This window comes from Pteropus alecto, unplaced genomic scaffold (genome assembly GCF_000325575.1).
Source record: "Pteropus alecto unplaced genomic scaffold, ASM32557v1 scaffold63, whole genome shotgun sequence".
Lineage (NCBI taxonomy): Eukaryota > Metazoa > Chordata > Mammalia > Chiroptera > Pteropodidae > Pteropus > Pteropus alecto.
This window is the reverse complement of record NW_006434897.1, coordinates 5587380-5608073: the sequence shown is the minus strand read 5'-3', so window position 1 is coordinate 5608073 and position 20694 is coordinate 5587380. Positions and strand designations below refer to the sequence as shown.

The following is a 20694-nucleotide window of genomic DNA, read 5'->3' as shown; positions in this document are numbered from 1 at the left end:
CCCTCAAACATGTAGATTATGATTCAAAATGAGATACAAAACTCAGTACCTTTTTAATTTAAAAAAAGTGAAGAAACTTTTAGGAAAAAGAAAAAAAAAAAAACTAAAATATCTTCCTAGCTGCCTTGGAAGTAGATCTTAATCTTCCCACATAAGCAGATGCCTTCATATCCACAGGAGGCCATTAGAACTAAAACCAAACTGAATCCATCACTCACTCCCTCTCCAGCTCTTCCTGTGGTTTTTCTTAGATCACTTTGAATGGCTACTATGTCTGTGACTTTGGTAATGACCTGGGGACTTAGAGTGGGATCTGTGCTGTCTATCTCAGGACCTGCTGTGGTGACATCTTGGGCTCTTGCTCTGATGCTTTCCTTGGTGAGGGGAAAGGCTTCTGCTTTTGGGAGACTGACTCCGCCTTCTGGGAGACCCTTTCTCACTCTTCCTGTAGTGCGGTGTGGGAGAGCAACAGGGCTTCTCCAAGTCTCAGTAGCTTCTCCAGCAGTGATCAGACGACGGTACTCTCTCCATCTTCTCATCCTCCCTTTCCTCCTCTTTGCTGGACTGCACATCATTCATGTCCTCTTCTAGAGCACTAACCCAAGGCTCCAGTTGCTCAACTTCCTTTATCACGTAGCATTTCTTTAGCTGGGGCAGAATGATACCACAGCCTCTCTCACTGTGTAGTAGTTCATCAATAAACTCATCTACATGCATTAGTTGCAACTCCCCATTTCAGTTCTGGTTCCTGATCTTTCGATAGTCATTGCAAAGAGGCTCCAAGTACTTGTAGCAATCAATTGTAGTGTTTGTCAGCTCCATGTAAAATGCTCCCAACATGCAGACATACTAGAAATCTTCATTTCTGATGAACTCCATGATGATATCCTTCATCAAACTGAATTTGAAGCATCTTCAAAGTCAAACACACAGAGGGAGTTGGCTTTACGTTGCCACCATAGACACCACCCACAAACCTTAACTCCGTGGCTTTTATCAACTACAAGTTCAGCCATAAGTCAAAAACACTCCTCTTTCCAGTACTCTGACTCATAGATCCATGTCTGAACGGTCTTCTCCAACAGGTGTTGGTACAAGGCATACTGTATGCATCCTTCACCATACATTTGGCCATTTTAGAATGCCTTTAGTTCTATTGCCATCAGGTCCTTTAGTGTGTCACATCCAGGTTAAAGAAACCAGTGAGGAAGGGAGAAAGGTGGAAGAAGTCTTATTTAAGTAGCTTGAAATCAGAAATGCTGCAGCGTTAGGAACTTCCTTCACACACACACACACACACACACACACACACACGGCACCTTCGATTTAATCAAAGATGGCTGCTGCACCTTAAGCTTCAAACTGCTTCCGGACCCACACCTCTGGTCTTTTAAACACTACCTTTGTAAAACAAGGACAACTGTTTTTAATACGTCAAAGAATTGGGTTGCCATCCAAATGACATCATAGGTTGATGCATTTATCTAACTACATTATTTCTTTTTAAATAAAATTCCTTTTATATAGTTTCATTTTAGCTTGGGGTAAAAAAAAAAAAAATTACTAGCCTCTAATATCAGCTTTCAATTTGGCCAAATTTCTGATCAAAAAAGTTATTAAATTCTTTCAACTATCGAATCAGTTTTCAGCTGGGACAATGAGTAAATATTTCTGGCAATGTTAAACAATCCCATGGACCCAAGATGCACAAAGATCACTACCATCCCAAGATCCAGAGTCACTTCCAAAGATAGTCAAAAAGAAAGGACAGACTGAAGCTAGAAGGCAAAAACTATTCTGAGAGAGAAAGAATCAATAACCAATTGGTCTGAAGTTGAACAGGAAGGGACAACGTAAATTTTTATTTTCCTCTCATTGGCCCTAGGAGTTAAGGCATTTACAAAAACTTTTAAGGATCCTCCCTGGGTTTAATCAATTCTAATATGGCACTTATGTCAGCCTTTGACCTAAGAGTGAAAGATACCAGAGAAGGATCGCCTATAGCCTCAAATTGGTTTATTTTAAAAAGATAACTGTTCTTCAATCTTTTAAGAGTGGAAAGGAGAAGATAGATAGGAAGGAGTAGTAGGAGTTACATCAGTCATCAAGTCTATCCTATCACCTTTTGTCTTTAGGTACCTCTTACTGCCTTTATTTTTCACTAGCCTTTTGCAATAAATCTTTCATTGAAGCTACTTTGAAATTTTGAAAACTTTTTGCAAGCTTCTGCATGCCAATTCTCATTCTGTTTGCTCAATTTGGAAACCCTTCAGGTGCACTTTTTAAATATTTTTTTCTAACCGGAACGCTCTTTGTAACAGTCAAGCAATTCTAGGCTGTCTCCAGTAAGATTTTACCTCTTTTGCAAATATTTGCAGCTTCCAGGACTATAGATATTAAACATAAAATAAGCAGGTATGTCAAAAGGTGGTGGATTTAATTCTTTGGACATAAAAGATCTTATTTCTTAATGTTTATATGAGGTCTCCTGCTAGATCCAGTCCAGTTCAAATTGGACCCAATCTAACCCCAGACCCAGTCTGGTACTTAGTTGCACCCAGTCCAACTCCTGCCACTCATCAACAATTCCTGAGGAATCTTGGATTGGGGAAAGGATTGAACACACTCCAAGGAATAGAGAGTATGGACTGATTCCAAGCGAATGGGAGAACTGCAGCTGCCACCAACAGTTCTCAATATGGAATTTAGGGGGCTGATTCCAAATAGATGGGGAGTTGTACAATAAACTATTTGCAATTTCCATTGTGGAATCCAGGGACAACACTAAGAATGGGTGTTTTCATCCGGAGAATTGTGGTGTGAATGGCTAGGGCTCCTGGTCAGGGTAGACTCATCTGCCAGCTCAATTGGCTCTCAGAAGTCTTCGCTATCAGCTAAATTGGCTTTCGGCCAACTCCTCTACCAGCTCAATTGTCTCAGGTAGACTTCTCTAGCAGCTCAAGATGGCCTACCTTGTAAAGGAAAGCCAATTAGTTTGGGAGCTCAAACATGAAGAAAAAGGAGCTCAAAGAGAGAGGAACTTTCCAATGACCTCTGGAAAGAGCAAAAAAGACAGTGAACTCAAAAATGGAGTTTAAGGGCACCAAGCCTGTGTTTCTTGTTGTCCCCAAGTACGGTCAGAAGTTTGCTTCAGTCTCAATGCTGTCACCAAGCTGTTAAAAATAAAATTTCAACTGCACATTTGAAGATCTAATTAGCTTTAATTAAGCGATTCATGAATCAGGAGTGCCCTTCTAGTTGCTAGATGGGAAGCTCCCGATTAATTGCTTAATTAAAGCTAATTCTTCAAACTAACTTCATGAATTTTATTTTTTAAGAGGTGAAAAATACATATGTGTATGAACTTTGATTATTTTGACCTGTTCATTAGATTGTTAATTTTTCCCTTATGGAATCCTGTAGAGCATAAATGCCTTATAAACAAGAGATCATTTCAATCCTACAACTATGTATAAATTATTCATTAAGGCAGTGGTTCCCAACCTTTTTAACACCAGGGACTGGTGTTCCTATGAGAATCGAATGCCTGATGATCTGAGGCAGAGCTAAGGCAGTGATGCTAGCATTGGGAGTGGCTGCAAATATAGATGAAGCTTCCTTGCTGACCCGCTGCTCACCTCCTGTTGCATGGCCGAGTTCCTAATAGGCCACGGACCAGTACTGGTCTATGCCCCAGGGTTCGGGACCCCTACATTAAGGCATCAAGAATAAAAATAATAAATTGAATACGAATTAATTCAGTGTACACATAAGATAGAGTCCAAAACTATTACCTGAGCATTGACTGAGTTTATCCAAAGAAGACTTATATCACACATTCATGGAAGAGCAAGTTTTTAAGAGACATTAGCTGATGTGGAGATCAATGGGGTAAAGAAGAAGAAAATGATTTTGTAAATGTCTTCTGTCTTTCTTTGTACTAAAAGAATTCCAGCCTAAACCAAGATTGTTGCGCTGGAGGACGCTGAGATATTTTGGTTCTTTTCACCAATACAGTAAAGAATTACAGATCATTGAAATTTAGGAAAAGTAGGATTTATTAAAGTATGTTTCAAGAGAGAAACAGGCTATGCCAGAGATGGCCATAGACCTGCAGAATTAGGGAAACATGCCTTATATTGGCCCTAGATGGGTGGTTACAGGGTTACGGCTAGATGATTGGCATGTGAGGTCAATTAATTGGCATTTAGCTGTTATATAACCCTTTATTGTGCATGTGGTTACCCAGAATTCAGTCTGTTACAATTAGATTCATGAATTTCCGGCATATGTATGATATTATAATGATGGTATAATGAGACTAAGGTTAAGGAAGGTCACTAACTGCACAAGTGATTATGGCTGGACTAAACCAGTGGTTCTTTTTGTGGCTTTTACTTCCTTGTATTTCAGGGTGTAATGGTAATTTTTAACCATAAAATGGGTGTTTCAGGGAGGTCCTAAGAGAGGTCTCTGTGTTGGGCCTTCATTCCTCCGCTCATGTCTATCTATCTGCCTAACACTGTGACTTTATAATCTCATTTTTCATTTAGAATTCACTCGACCATAATTATAAGTGGTGGTGATTTAGTGGCCACCGCACTCAGTGGAGACTCCTTTCTTGGGTAGGATGGGGCCAGAAGGGCAGGCAGGGGGCTGTCTCTGCAGGGGTCAGGTCAAGAGAAAGGCCTGGGTGAGGCAGGGCTAGGCTAAGGCTTCCTCTCTGGAGTAACACTCAGAAGAAAGCAGGAAGCAATAATGGGTCTGAAACAACCAGTGGGGAGGAGCAAGCACTGAAAACTTCAAGTTTTGCTAGAGATTGAGAACAAGAAAGGGGAAAAAGAGATTTATGAGTGAGAGCCTGGGTAGATTTCCCAGGTAACCAGCATAGGTGGAGGGAGCTGTTCCCAGAGGGAGGAAGCTGCTGAAAAGGCCTCCTGCTGGGAACGGCTGTGGGGCGCAGATGAAGGTTGGGGTTAGGTCACCAAAAGGGAAGTGCCCAAAGACATCAATGGATGCGGGTCCCAACTAGACTTCAGAGAGTCTGAACAAAAAAATAAAGTGGACATTCACACTCAGCTTTTCTGTAACACAACAACAGAGTGTCATTCTGTCTCTTAACAGTGAGTTCTAAATTATGCATGAAATGGCTTATCTAAAATCAACTAAGTTATGCAGTCAAGTTCCTTCAGAGCTCTTTCAAAAGGACAAGAGAAGAAATCGTAATGAACTTTCTTGTGCATGAAATTAAAATATATATATTTGCTTGTGCACTTTATACAAAGTCTGAGTACCACATTAAAAGCTCTTACAATATCATCATTTAGGATTATTCCCATTTATAGTATGGACTTTTGAAAACTGCCTCTTTAAACGTTATTTATACTAAATCATTAATATAAACATCAATAGAAATGACACTGGTAAACAGACTAATGGAAAGTTTTTATAAATTGATCTGCAAAAATTGCTAACAAAGTTGCCTTCTAAGTTTATAATTTCTGTGCCTGTAAATTAAATAGCCACAAAGAACAAAATAGTCATTTCAAACAACTGAAAAAACCTTTATCCAGTCTCTTGTATGGATTTCCTTGTTTCATCAAGTAAACTGAACTATTCTGGAACTATAAAGTAATAATAATAATACATTTCACTCTTTTTCAGATGGTGTGTTCTGATTTTCATTTTGTAAGATTTTGTTTAAATGTAAGTTAGACTTAAGAAATTTTGAAATCTCTGACCTAGTCCAAACTCAGGAGCACAGAACATCTAAATGAACAGCAGTGTTCTGACTAGAATCTGAATTTTCTGAATTTCTGCTATGGTGCCATTTCCAATATAACATACTTGAACAAATAAAACAAAGTTGATCAAACTGATGTTGAATTTTTAAAAATGATAATAAAATGTAGTTCCAGATTCTGCCAGTACATTTATAATAAATGACAATCAAATAAAACTATAATCTTATTAGTTTAGTAAAGAAAAAGTTTTCTATATATAACAGTGATCTAAATATAAAACTCTATGGATTGAGGCCATGTTGCACTCTTAAGTTCATATTTTAGCCCCTAGAAATAAGAGTATAATGGAAGTATATATTATAACTGTGGAGGAAGAATTGTGCCAATGTCATAAAATTCAATACCATAAGTTTTCAATTTTACACCAAAAATATAAAAAAGTAAACAAATAAGAACACATTGAGAAATTATGCAGAAAACCTATTAAATGTTTAAGGGGTAATAAAACTGCCACCAACCCATTAAATATTTTCTTGTAACCATTAGATCAAGAGCCAATAGTACCAAAGTTTCCACAATTTAAAAAGAGAAAATCGTAAAGAATGGAGTTACTGAAAAATTACAAAAATGGCTTAGTTATAGATGAGAAAATGAAGGTATTGAATATTCTAAGCATCATACCTACTTGCACTATCGTGCACCACAAGCAAAATAATTATTGCAAGAAGATGAGGGTTGAAAGTAGGATGTTTTACTTGAGAATGAAATAAAGAACTGGGAAAACCTTAAAATTCTTTAACAGAAACCTAAGAATATGATGCATAGTTTATTTGCTTTAAACAAAGTTGAAAAAAAAAAAAACCTCACAAATTATGTTCTTAATAAGCCAAAGAAAATAAAATTATTTCCAAATATAGCACATTGTATAGAATATGAATGTACTTTGTGAATCAACAAAACAATATTGATTTATGCAATACATCTGCATAATGTTAAAGAGAACACATCATCATTTTGTTCAAATATTTACTGACACTATGAAAGAATTCTCTAATGATATTTTTTAATTGTTTTAGTAAGACTTGTTGGAGGTTTTTATTGTTAGAGCAGGTGTGAAATCTTTGTTTTCTACCAGGTATTTTTTAGAAGAGCACTTGGTAGATAGAAATACAACTAGTTTCTACCTGACTTACATAACTCTGGAGTCAGGCTGTCTGAATTTAAATCCTGAGCTTACCACATGCTAGTCATGTAATAATATGTTTATTACAAATTTATTTTATAGCTGTAATTGGAAAACATAGCACTTAAGTATATTCATTGCTTTTGTCTCTGTTATTCTTCTATTTCCAAATAAAACTCAATTTAAATAGCATAGAAGAAGAAAATATACTTCAATATTTATATAGATTTAGTAATATGGCTGATGCCTCTTCCTCTAAGAGTTTCATATCTGCAAATGTATCCTTAATGGCCTTGACAGACAAACAAAACAGAAATCAGAGACCCGGGTCTACATAGGGTAAGGGATTATATATAGGAAATCCTTCCCACAACAAATTGAGGTGGAAATGAAACACACCTTCATGAGAAAGTTGAGAACCATAGATAAGCCAGCCCTTGCCTAGATTAGCAGTCCAAGTTCATACCACCGGGGTTGTATAGGAAAATAAAGGGGTCTCTATATTAGCAGTGTCCCCAGGATAATATAACCTCATTACATATTACACATTAAGGCGAAAAAAAAAAATAAATAACGTTACTAGAAGTAGACATAAATACAGTTATTTAATAAAGACAAAATTCACTAAGAATATGACTATTTTAAATTGGTATGTACCTCAGAATATAGCCTCAAAATGCAAGAAGGGGATGTATCTTGACATAGAAAAGGCCATACATGAGAAGCCCAAGATAATATCATACCCAATGGTGAAAATCTGACGGCTTTTCCTCTAAGATCAGGAACAAGACAAGAATGGCTATTGTCATCTGTTTTATTCAACATGGTACTGGAAGTCCTCACCAAAGCAATCAGGCAAGGGGAAAAAAAAGTCACCCGAATCAGAAAGAAAAAGTTAAAACTGTCATTATTTACAAATTACTATGTATACTATCACTTTCTTGTGATAGCATACATAGGAAATGTTAATGACTCCACCAAAAAACTTTTTGAACTAACAAAAAATTTCAATTAAGTTGGAGAATGAAAAGTCAGTATGCAAAACTTTGTTGTGCCTTTATACACTAAAAATGAACTGAGAGAAATTAAGAAAACAACCAAATTTACAACTGCATCAAAAAGAATACAATACCTAGAAATAAATTTAACCAAGGAGGTGAAAAACTGGAAACCATAAGACTGATGAAAGAAATTGAAGATGACACAAATAAATGCAAAAATATTCCATACGCATGGATTGGAAGAATATTGTTAAAATGTCCATATTACCCAAAGCAATCTACAAATTTAATGCAATCAAATCTAATGGCATTTTTCACAGAAAAATGCAATCCTAAAGTTTGTATAAAACCACGAAAAAACACAAACAACCAAAAAAATCTTGGGAAAGAACAGCAAAGTTGGAGGCATCATGCTCCCTGGTTTCAAACTATATTACAAAACTATCGAAATCTAAATAGTACGGGATTGGTGTAAAAACAGATACACAGAGCCAAGAATATGCAATGGGGAAAGAACAAAGTCTTCAATAAATAGTATTGAGATAACTCCGCAGTCACATGCAAAAGACTGAAACTGAATCATTATCTTACATTGTACACAAAAACTAACTCAAAAAGAAATAAATACTTGATCCTAAGAGCTGAAACCATAAAACCTCTAGAAGAAAACACAGGCAGTAATCTCCTTGACATCAGTGATGGTGATGATTTTCTGAATTTGATACCAAAAGCAAAGGCAACAAAAGCAAAAATAAACAAGTTGGACTACAACAAACTAAAATGCTTCTGCATAGCAAAGGAAACCATCAACAAAATGAAAAGACAATCTACTGAATGGGAGAAAATATTTGCAAATCATGCATCAGATAGGTGTTAACATCCAAAATACATAAAGAACTCATACAACTCATTAGCAACAAAACAAATAATTCAAATTAAAAATGAGAAGAGGAACTGAATAGATAAGAAGAAATGCAGATGGCCAACAGGTACATGAAAATGTGATCAGAATCACTAATCATCAGGGAAATGCAAATCAGAATTACACCTCACACCTGTTAGAATGGCTATTATAAAAAAGGCGAGAAATAATAAGTACTGACAAGGATTTAGAGAAAAAGGAACACTTGTGTAGTGTTGGTAGGAATGTAAATTGATGCAGCCACTATGGAAAAAAGTATGGAGTTTCCTCAAAATAATTAAAAATAGAACTATCACAATTTTTAGCAATTCCACTTCTGGGTATTTATCTAAAGAAAAAACACTAATTTGAACAAATATATGAATCCCCATGTTCATTGCAGTATTACTTATAATAGCCAAGATATAGAAACAATTTAGTGTCCATCAATGAATGGATTTAAAAATGATGATATATATACATGTATATCTCACAATTTCTTTATATATGTAATTTCTTTACATGTATATGAAATTTATATATATAAGAATTAATATTCATCTATGAAAAGAAGGAAATCCTGCCATTCGCAAGAATAGGGATGGACCTTGAGGGCATTATGCTAAGTAAAATAAGTCAGATAGAGAAAGACAAATACTGTATAAGCTCATTTATACATGAAATCTAAAAACAACAACAAAAAAGGAACACACAGATACAAAGAACAGATTGGTGGTTGCCAGAGGCAGGGGCTGGGTGAAATAGGCGAATGTGGTCAAAGTACAAACTTTCAGTTGTAAAATAAATCCTGGAGATGTAACGTACAAAATGGTGACCACAGTTAATATTGTATTATAAATTTAAAAGTTGCTAAGGATAATTCTTAAAAGTTTTCATCACAATGTGGCGATCATTTGGTAATATGTACAAATGTTGAATCATTATTTTGTATACCTTGAACTAATATATGTCAATTATGTCTCAATAAAAATGCACAAAGCAAAATGACAGGATTAAAAGAAGAAAAGGTAGTCAAAATGAAAGTTCTATGAGTAATTTGATAGAACAAATCAACAAAAATGCAGTAAAATTAAGAGTCTATACTGCTGGTTAATAAATTTGGCCTAATGGGCATATATATAAAATGTAGGCCCAGATGGCTTCACCAGAAACATCTACCAAATATCTAAATAAAGAACTCATTCTATCTTATAAAAATCATTCTAGAAACAGAAAGGAAACACTACAAGCCACTTTGTCATTTTTCACCAGCAAAAAAGAGCAAGAAAATGTAATTTTTAAAACATAAAATAGTGATAATAAGTTCTAGGAATAAATGTAAAACAAGCTATACAGGGACTTTATACAGAAATCTATAAAACTTTATTGACAGAATTTTAAAGGGACTTTAATAGAGAGGTATACTATGTTCGTAGATTGAGTTGTATTGACCAAACACAGTAATATTAGTATGGGAAGACAAGTGAAGAGAAATATACTGCAGTATAAATGGCTTGCCTCCATATACCACTTTTAGACCCAGTAAATACAAGAGAGAGAAGCTCAAATCAAATGCCTTAACTATGACCCCAGGACTCTTTTTGGAACTGAAAACTGGAATCTTAAGAGGCTCAACTATCTTTAGGTGATTTGCATCCAGAAGCCATTGCAGGAGAGAGGGTTAGGTCTACACAACAGTTACCAGAAACATATCCAGCCAGGTTTCTTGCTGATTGCAGAGGACACCAACTCTTCTTGGAGTCTTGCACGGATAGTCTGTCCCCAAAGCCTATACTTTTTCTGCTGCTAAAAAAGGTTTAGTTTTGGCCCTTTGTGATAGGGAAAAGTCATCTTACCTCATAAATAACAACTAAAATCTGCTTATTGATATTTTCAAAATTACGTTCCTCCTCACACTTCATATTTTAAGAAATTTTAACATAATTTTTTTAAATAATGGATTAAGGAATTGGTTCACATGATTGTGGGGGCTGACAAGTCTGAAATCCGCAGGGCCGGCCAGCAGGCTGGGAATTCTGGAGGAAGTTGATGTTATAGCCTTGAGTCGGAAGGCAGACTAGAGGTAGAACTCCTTCCTCTGCAAAGGACTTCAGTCTTTTCCCTTAAGGCTTTCAACTGATTAGATGAAGTCCATCCACATCGTGGATGTGGCTTACTCAAAGTCTGTTGATTTAAATAACAATCATATCTACTCATCTGATCTCAAAAGCTAAGCAAGGTCGGGCCTGGTTAGTACCTGGATGGGAGACCACCTAGGAATATGAGGTGCTGTAGGCATAAAAAATAAATAAGAAAGAAAGAAAAAAAAACCTTTACAGCAACACCTAGACCATTATTTGGCCAAATAACAAGGTATCCGAGCCTAGCCAACTGAAACATAAATTTAAGTATCACAGTAAGTGGACATTTTCATTCACTTAAGATTGGGACCATCAGAGCCCACTGGAGCCTTCCCCCAGCACTTTCACTGACAAAAAAGTGTTCATGTCATTCTAGAAAACTGCCCCTTCTTTTGTTAGAGCTGACTCATTTCTGTTTTATTGTAGAGATGTCTCACTTAAAAAAAAAAAAATGATTACACCATGAGAGATGAGGACAGGAGACTAAAAAATTTCTCAAAGAACATGGTCTATGGTCATCTCCTCTAGCCAGGAGTACAGAAAGAACTACTGTCTAATTTTTGGTATAGCACATAGATATTTCTTTGTATATGTCAGCAAATGGTGTCTTTCTGTGCAAGATAAATCAGTTCAGCTAATAATAATAAAAAATCCTACTTCTGGGTGGGTCATGAAGAAATAAGGCAATGAAGAGAGAGGCCCACTTCTGAACTGCTTTAGTGAATGGAGATGCACCAGTGGGGAACAGAAACCCTAGTGACAAAGGGAGTCTTGGTGGCTTTGCTGAAGCAATATGTGAAGGCTGAGTTGTGCAGATCTTGTTTATTCAGATAGTCACTAGTTCCTAATTCAAACCTACATTTTGCTTCTTTGAACCAATCACACCAAATGTAGGGGATTTAAGATCAAGCATCAACTCACGGGCATCAGCTGATCAGAGTGAATGATAATGGTAGCTCAAGATCAAGGATCCAGAATACCCTGGCTGTGCCAGCCTTTAACCCTTAGGTTGCTGGATAGTGGGGAGTTTCACAGGGCCCATTGGGGCAGGGTAGCAGAGGGCACTGGAGTGAGGGTGGAAGTTGGGGGACAGGCCTAAAGGTAGTGATTATTTTCTAACCAGTATGAACTAATCAAAATAATTTAGCAACTGGTGCCACCACTTGGGGTATGAGGTGAACCCAGGGGAGAATACGTGGAGGATAGAAGGCACATGGCACTTCCTTCATTATTCATTATGTAGTGCACCTCATTAAATGGGCCTCTTTATCTTTTTGAAATGCCCACTGTTAAAAGAGCTCAATTTGATCGTTCACCTGAAGAAGTCAGAGAGGAGTAGGATAAATCATTACACTTTGCCCTAATTTCTGTGGTCAACTCAGAAGTAATCTGAAATATGAACTTTTACAGAAAGCCCATCTGTTAATTATTAGTTATTTAAAGTTAGAAAACACTACTTTTATAATTTTGTTTTACTTGATATTTTTTTAAATCAGAAATTTCAGTGTGTCTTAAGGCCCATCAGCAGTTAAGCAAAGAGAATAAGCCAAACTGAGCAAATAAATGTATTTAAGAAGACAACATTATTTCATGGCTCTTAGTTCTTTCGCTTAAAGATATCTCAGAGAAAAGCACAATGATGGGAGTTTATTTCCTAGAGTGACCAAAAGTCATTGAAAAAATAAAATTTACTGGATGTTTAATTGTAAGCAAATTACATTGTCTGTTTCAATTTTCATCTGTAAAGTGAAGATGTTAAAACAGTATCGATCTTATAGGTTTGTAAAAAAGATAATCCATATGAAGTTCTTAGCACAATGCCAAGCACATAGGAAATTATTTAAAAAGTCAATTTAATTATTAAAGACACTGAATCAGTTTGATTCCTCCATGTGTTCAGAGATCAACAGGAAGGAAAGGATAAGGAAGTCTGTGTTGATAGAAATAATTTGAGCTTACCTGGATAAAACAAGGAAGAGGTAGTAGCAACTACTAAAATTAATTTGTGATTTTTCTAAATAAATTTGAATTAAATCTCAGTTTTATGTTTCTCATAACCACAATTCAAAAATATTCATGTTTCACGTGCAATGGAAAATAGCAACTGAACTTAATTTTCACTTAATTCATATATAATAAATCAATTCATAAAAATTTAACATTTATAAGCTCCTTTAAAAATATTTAACCCCTAAAATTATATCTTTCTAGTATCATATACATGTTTCTTTTCTATTACATATCTACTATGTATAAAATAATATAATTTTTTCTAATTGATTTATTGATTTATGTTTTGTAATATCTTTTCCCAGATTGTATCTTATCTTTTCACTTTTAAAAAATAGTCTTTGATGAATCTAGGTTTTATATTTTAATAAAAAATTAATCAACAGTTTCTTTGTATGTGAGAGATTTTAAAACTTTTTTTCTGGCTTTATCGAAATATGATAGACAATTATCTGCTCATATTTACATCACACAATCAATGAGTTTTTTCAATTATAGTTAGCATACAATATTAGTTTCAGTTGTATAGCATAGTGATTAGAGATCTATATAACTCGCAAAGTGAATTATTCCACTAAATCTAGTACCCTTCTTCTCCCTTACATATTTATAACAACATCATTAACTACTTTCCTTATGCTACACTTTATACCTCCATGTCTATTTTGTAACTACCCATTTGCACTTAATCCCTTTGCCCTTTTTCACTATCCCCCAAACCCCCTTCCACCTAGTAGCCCTCAAAATATTCCCTGTATCTATGAGTTTATTTCTGTTTTTGTTGTTGTTACTTGGTTCTTTAGATTCCACATGTACATGCAATCATGTGATATATGTGTTTCTCTATCTGACTTATTTCATCCAGCACAATGCCCTCTAAGGTCCATCAAGGCAATATCTTTTCTCATCCCCTTCCCTTTAGTCTGTGTGTGCCTTTTAATCTGAGGCGAGTCTCTTTTAGGCAGCATATGTACGGGTTTTGTTTTCTTATCCATTCAGCCACCCTATTTTTTGTTAAGAGCACTTAATTCTTTTCCATTTGAGGTACTCGTTGATAGGAATGTGGTTATTACCATTCTTTATTCATGGTTTTGATACATGTTTTATCTTCTTAAAGAAGTCTCTCCAACATTTCCTGTAATACTGGTTTGGTGTTGATAAATTCATTTCGCTTATTTTTGTCTGGCAAGCTCTTTATCAGTCCTTCAACTCTAAATGATAGCTTTGCTGGATAAAGTATTCTTGGTCGTAGATCCTGGGTTTTCATCACATTGAATATTTTGTGCCAAGCCCTTCTGTCCTGCATATTTCTTTTTGAGAAACCAGCTGCCAGTCTTATGGGTGCTCCCTTGTAAGCAACTAACTGCTTTTCTCTTGCTGCTTTTAATATTCTTTCTTTGTATTTAAACTTTGGCATTTTAATTGTAATGTGTCTTGGTGTGGGCCTCTTTGGTTCATCTTTTTGGGAACTCTGAGCTTCCTGGGATTGTATGTCTATTTCCTTCACCAGGTTAGAGAAGTTTTCCATCATTATTCTTCAAATAGTTCTTCAACTTCTTGTTTTCCTTCAGGTATCTCTATGGCATGGATACGTTTACATTTAATTGTGTCTCATAGGCTCCTTAAGTTATTATTATAGTCTGGCGTCTTTTTTCTTGCCGTTCTGCTTGAGTGTTCTTGGCTTTCCCATCCTCTATATCAGTGGTTCGATTCTCTTCTTTACCCACTCTGTTGATTCCCCCTAATATAGTCTTTATCTCAGATAATATGTTCTTCATTTCTGACTGGTTCCCTTTTATCATTTTCATTTCCATTTTTACATTTTTTTTATCTCTTTGTTAAAGTTCTGAGTTCATCTACTCTTCTCCTAAACTCACTGAGCATCTTTATAACCAATGTTTTGAACTCTGCATCTGTTAGGTTGCTTAACTCTATTATTTCTGGGTCTCTGTTCCGTTATCTCATATGGTTTCTGCTTCTTTATCTTCTCATTTTAGCTGCCTTTCTGTTCTGTTTCTATGTACTAAGCAAAGCTTCTAAGTCTCCTGATCTTACTAGCATGGCTTTGTGTGGTAGGTGTCCAAAGGGGCAGCTGCAGGCCAAGTTTATCCCCAGCCTGTGCCCCTCCGGAGCCACTCGTTAAGATTCAGCAAGCAATCTACAGATGCTATGCTTGTAGATGCCTCAAGAGGCCATGCCAGAAATTGAGGCCAGCTGCCACCAGGGTGAGTCTTGGAGTTGGCTCAGCAAGGAGCACTAGACTCACTGAGAACACAACTGGATATGGCTTGGGTAAGACCATGAGTTAGGGGAGGCAGAGTTTCAAGGAATCCTCTGGGCGAAGCGGCCTCTGCAATCCAGTTTGATGATGTCTCAGCTACAGCAGCACTGAGTCTACACACTGGGAGAGGGGAGGGCTCAACAGAGGAACAATGGATTCTGCCAGCACTTCTGCCCAGGTGAGAGACTCACCTCTGGCCCTCGCTCCGACAACTCAGTGTCCCCCTGTAAGTCCCTGGTGCTCCCCAAATAGTCAACCTGACACTGGTGCTCAGAGAGTATAAATCCAATTTTCTCTCTATAGGGGAAACCAATAATAGCAACACCATTTATTGAAAAGATGAGTTTCTAAGGCTGATGTGCAAAGCAACCTCTGACATAGATCAAATTTTCATGTGTTCATGGATTTGAATCTGGATCTTCTGTTCATTTCCATTGATCTGTTTGTTTATTCTATGTCAATACTACTGTAATTACTATTTTAGAACATATTGGTTATATAAAAAGATTTACTGCAAGGAGGCTTAAAAAGGTTAAATCCTTTAGGGTGTTAATAACAATTTAACTATAAAAAATCCAACTCACATAATATTTCAGAAACCATCTATTCTGTAAAAAGCAATAAGCTAGATTTTATATGTGATCATAGGGTTTAACGTTTACTTCTCATGGGTAAGAACTCTGATCGTTAATAATATTGACTGAATTTAATACCCAAAAATGTAATGAACGAATGGATGATTGACAATCATTGGATGTAGAATTTCTGGATGTTGTTAGAAACCAACTTCATTACTCAATAATCTACTTTAGTTTTATAATTCTTATGGCAAAGATGTATAAGCCAAGAATTGTCCTTGTCTAAAGCTCAGAGCTTCTAGGAGTTGTCTCAATAAAGGCATTATTCCTTTTGCCCTAGCAAGTTTTTCAAAATATGTACACAGACAGACCTAAGTGTTTATGTTGAGACACCCAGTGCCAGTTGTCAGCCGAGAACAGAGCTCTTACTGCAGCAGGCGAACCTGGTCTCCAATAAGGAGAAAGGAAATGAAAGTATAATAGAACCTTGCCTTAAGGCAAGTTCAGGCAGCTGTTGAAGATCTTTTTAAAATTTTTATGGCAAATTGGCATCTCATTTTGAATTTATAGGAAACTGATTATCCACAAGTCAGTTGGAAAAGAAGCAGCAGGAAATGAGTCTTATTCTATGGGTATTTCACTTTAGAGAGGAGAGTAGGCCATGCACAGTCTAATTTACAATGCAAGCCCTTAACATGTCATGATGATTTCTAGTAAGAGTCCGGAAGCAATTTCTGCCACGTCTCAGAGAGAGAAAGTAGGCTCTGAGAAAGACCACAAGCACCAAAGGCTGAGGGGATCCTTGAACCCACTGAAATTGGAGCAATGTACTTTTAAAATATTTCTGAGGGCACATCCAGCTTTCAAATTAAATAAAACTCTTTCTGGAAGTAAGAGGCTGTTTTTGAAAACTTGTAGTGACTATTTCTGAACTTACGTTTATTATTTTATAACTTCCTTTTATGAAAACTATAAAAGTTTAAGTTAACCAAAATCTTTGTTAAGAAAATAGTGAAATATCATGGCAAACCTCTGAAAATCTCCACAACTCAAAGAGAATCATGTGCTATCAGGGATGCTGATCAAGGAAAAGGAATTAGCAACAATAATATCTAACATTTTAAAGTGTTTACTAGGTGCAAGCAGTGACGTACTATAGTCTATAAACTTTATATCTTTATGAGGTAAGGCAATATTTTTCATATTTGACAGAGGAGAAAACTGAGGCTTAGATAAATTAAGTAACTTTCCTAAGGTTGTATTTCTAGAAAGTAGTGGAGATATACTGGAACTAGGCCGAATTTGAGTCTAAAATTCATACCATTTTTTCTAAACCAATTGGGTAGAAGCACCATATAGCAGCTGAGATGACAGATAATGGCCCCCAAGGAAGTTCACATTCTAATTCTCAGAATCTGGGAACATGGTATCTCCATGGCAAAAGGGAACTTGAAGATGTGATTAAATTAAAAACCTTAAGATGGAGAGAATATCCTGGATTATGAAGCCTAATCACAAGAGTCCTTGTACATGAAAGAGAGAGAGTCAGAGGAGACATGATGATGGAAGCATAGGTCACAGTGATGCAGCTATTGGAAGGGGCTGAGAGCCAAGGAAATGCAAACAGACGCCAGAAGCAGGAAAAGGCATGAAATAAATTTGTGCCCAGAGCCTTCAGCAGTGTAACACAGCCCTACCACAGCCTTGTTTTTAGCCCCTTGAGATCCATCTTGGACCTCTACAATCATGATACCAATTCCAGTTTCTACATATATTTTTGTTCCAGCATCAGGTAATTCCCTGACACTAACTGGGTGTGCTGCAATTCAACTCATTCTGACACAGTCTACCTGGAAATAGTGTCAGATCCTACAGGTTAAGAGCTCAGTCCCACAAGACTTCACCCCTCCCCCCACATCATATGTCAATCATAAGTCCAGGTTGTCACTTATGCTTTGACCAACATTTGGAGATTTCAACAACCCCTTCCTTAGATTTGATTAACTTGCTAGAGTGCCTCACAGAACTTGCATAGCAGTTTATGTAATATGTAAGTAAAAGAAACTAGGTTTATTATAAAAGGATATAATTCAGGAACAGACAGATGGAAGAGATGTATAGGGTAAGGTATAAGGAAAGAGCTTGGAGCTTCCATGTGCTCTCCAGACACTCTACTCCCCCAGCACTTCCACAAGTTCAGCAACCCAGAAGCTCTCTGAACCCTACCCTTTTGGGTTTTTAAGGAGGCTTCATTACTGTATGAATGATTAAATCATTGGCCAATTCTGATCAAATACAATCTCTAGCCCCACTCACCTTCCCTGGGGTCAGGGGATAAGGCTGAAAGTTACAACCCTCCAATCACTTAGTTGGTTCCTTGGCAACAAGCCCGCTCAGGTGTTTTCCAAAAGTCATTTCATTAATGTAACAAAAGACACCTTTATTATTCTCATCATTTAGGAAATTCAAAGGGTTTTAGAAGATCCTTGCCAGGAATGGGGACCAAGACCAAATATATATTTCTTATTATAAATAACAACATAACAACTTCTGACCTCCAGAACTGTAAGATAACAAAACTGTGCTATTTTAAGCCACTAAATTTGTGATAATTTGTTAGGACAGAAATAGGAAATTAATATAGTGGCTAAAGATTAACTCAGATTAATTATTGCTTCTGATTAATTCAGAACCTGACTCGATGACTAGAAATACAAGTAAAAGTCTGTTGAACTAAATTGACAGGGTCCAATGTACGATTCAGTTTGTAACCAAAAACACAAGCCATAAATAGATGTTAAGTTACTATGGGTTTGTGAAGACTTATCAGTTCTAGGGTATTCTCAAACTTAGGACAGTATTGAGATTCCCTCTGCCAAAGTAGCCAAAGCCTTAGTTTTCAGTGACTGGCAAGTATCTCCAACCATTTCTACTTCATTCATGATTAGGTCATAAATGGGCACAGACTCCCTAAGAGGAAATACAACAATAATGTTATAATGTCAACCTCAGGAAAGTCTGCATGAAACACAATTTTAACTGTGTATTACCTGAAAGCCTGTTCTAACTCTCATTCAGTGGCAGGGAGTTTCTAACTCATGCCTCAGGTGCCAGCTTCTGAGGACCGTCAGCTGTGGAGCTGCTAGATATCAAGGAGAACGTGGCTACTCGCTGTGCGACATTCATTCATTTGTTTAAAAATATATGTTGAATATTACTATAGAGTAAACAAGACAGACAAGGCCCCTGTACTACAGAGCTTTTTTCAAATTGGTGAAACAGGAAACATACAAAGCAATGCAGAAGTAAATAAATAAAGGACAGTGGTGGGTCAAATCTGGTCTGGAGACCAGAGTAAGTCACTTAACTTTTGGGGGAAGATTAGAAAATATTTTTGAAAATGTTATGAAATTATTAAAAAATCAGATAAGATCTTGTTATACAATGTGACTATAAAGGAAAGACAAAGTTCTAAAGTCATATGTAAACATGACTACATGAGCATACATGATTATTATTTTAGAAGACATACATTTCTGAAAGGTAAACCTGAGAGCCAGGTTTCTGCTTAAAACTATTCTATGCTTTCCCTCAGCTCAAGAACAACGTCCAAACTCCTTGTTGTGGCACGTGAGGTCTTTGTGTTCTGTGCCCTCCATAGCCCACCTCCTGTGCCCTCACCTTTCTCCTGGTGAGCTCCTGTTCTTCCTTCTACAGTTATCAGCTTAGCCAAGGCTGCCCCTGGAAGTCTTCTCTGTTGCCCAGTCCGGCTCAGGTGCCCCTCCCTGTGTGTTGGTGGCTCCTTTTATGTTCCCTCTATTACCACTCACCATCATGGATGTCAGCTGCCTATTTAAGTGCTTATGAAATTGTGATGTCTTGAGTACATGAGTTCTGTGAAGGCAGGGTCCATGCTGCCTCATTCATTGGGGATATAAATGCACAAGGCATAGGTATCCTGAATGGCAGAGGGAAGGAGAAGGAAGAAAGGAAGAAATAGTGCTGTAGTCCTCTGCACATGTGATAGATACACCTGCCCATTGGGCTGAACTGAGTATTAAATATGAGGGAGGTTATAGAGAATCATGTCTAAGCATGTATCTCCAGGGTCACACTGCCTGGGATTGGCTTCCAGGCCCTCTACTTGCCATGTGGCAGGCCTAGGACAGTTGATGTTATCCATCTAAGCTGCAGGGGGCGAGGGTGTGTAGGTAAGACTGGAATTTAAACTCAGCCTCCTGCTCACCAAGCCTTATGCCCTGGAGCAGGGCTGTGTCTGCTCTGAGAAAGAGGCAGTTAGTTCCTCCTTGTTGCAAAGATGGTATCTACACCCAAGACGTCTTGGCTGAATCTTCCTTGGGAGACTATATGGTCACTGAGGAGCAGGGACCTTTTTATAACTCCTTTGCCCAGTGGGGCAACTCTCTATAATTTGTCAACCCTTAGATAGTGCCTTTTAAAATTTTTGGTACCAGGGCCACATATAGCCTAGCCTACCAGGTGGAAATCTTGGGCAAGTTACCAACCTCTCAGTAAAACTCAGTTTCATCACTATCTACATCTCCTGGGGCTCTTTCAAAGCTGGTTAGATGATCCACGTAAGACACTTAGCGCAAAGTAAGTGTTCAGTACTGGCAGCAATTTTAATGTTTAAAACATTCAAGACCCCACACCACCATTTTGTCTTCAAAAAAAAAAGAGCTTTAGAAACTGTGCCCTTTTCCAAATGCCTTATAGGAGGCGCCAGAAGTTTCAGAGATGCCTTCTTATTTGCCTGTTCTACTTACATTTCTTGTTAAATCTTTCTCTGTGCATTATACCCTTCTAGGCCCACTTGTAAAACTGCAGGATGCTG

At 37.0% G+C, this 20694-nt stretch overlaps 1 pseudogene; it reads right to left on the bottom strand.

Annotated features, from left to right (window-relative positions):
* Positions 1 to 210: 210 nt before the first annotated feature.
* On the bottom strand, positions 211 to 10751 carry LOC102881277 (annotated as a pseudogene).
* Between the last annotated feature and the right edge of the window lie 9943 nt (positions 10752 to 20694).